The following is a 208-nucleotide window of genomic DNA, read 5'->3' on the forward strand; positions in this document are numbered from 1 at the left end:
CCCCATCCGGTCCCCAGCGCCAGGAGAGCGTGGCCACGGCGGTGGGGAAGGCTCAGTAATGCATCCGTAGCAAAAGAGCGAGTGGGAAATAAAACCCACGGGGATGCCGCGTGGATCCTGGTTCAGCTGAATCGCCAAGGCTGGGAGTTGCCACGGGGCTCGTGATTGCCTGGGGCTGCTGCTGAGCTTCTGCAGGAGCTGCAGCGCC

The sequence above is a fragment of the Fulmarus glacialis genome, unplaced genomic scaffold (assembly GCF_000690835.1).
Source record: "Fulmarus glacialis isolate BGI_N327 unplaced genomic scaffold, ASM69083v1 scaffold6804, whole genome shotgun sequence".
Lineage (NCBI taxonomy): Eukaryota > Metazoa > Chordata > Aves > Procellariiformes > Procellariidae > Fulmarus > Fulmarus glacialis.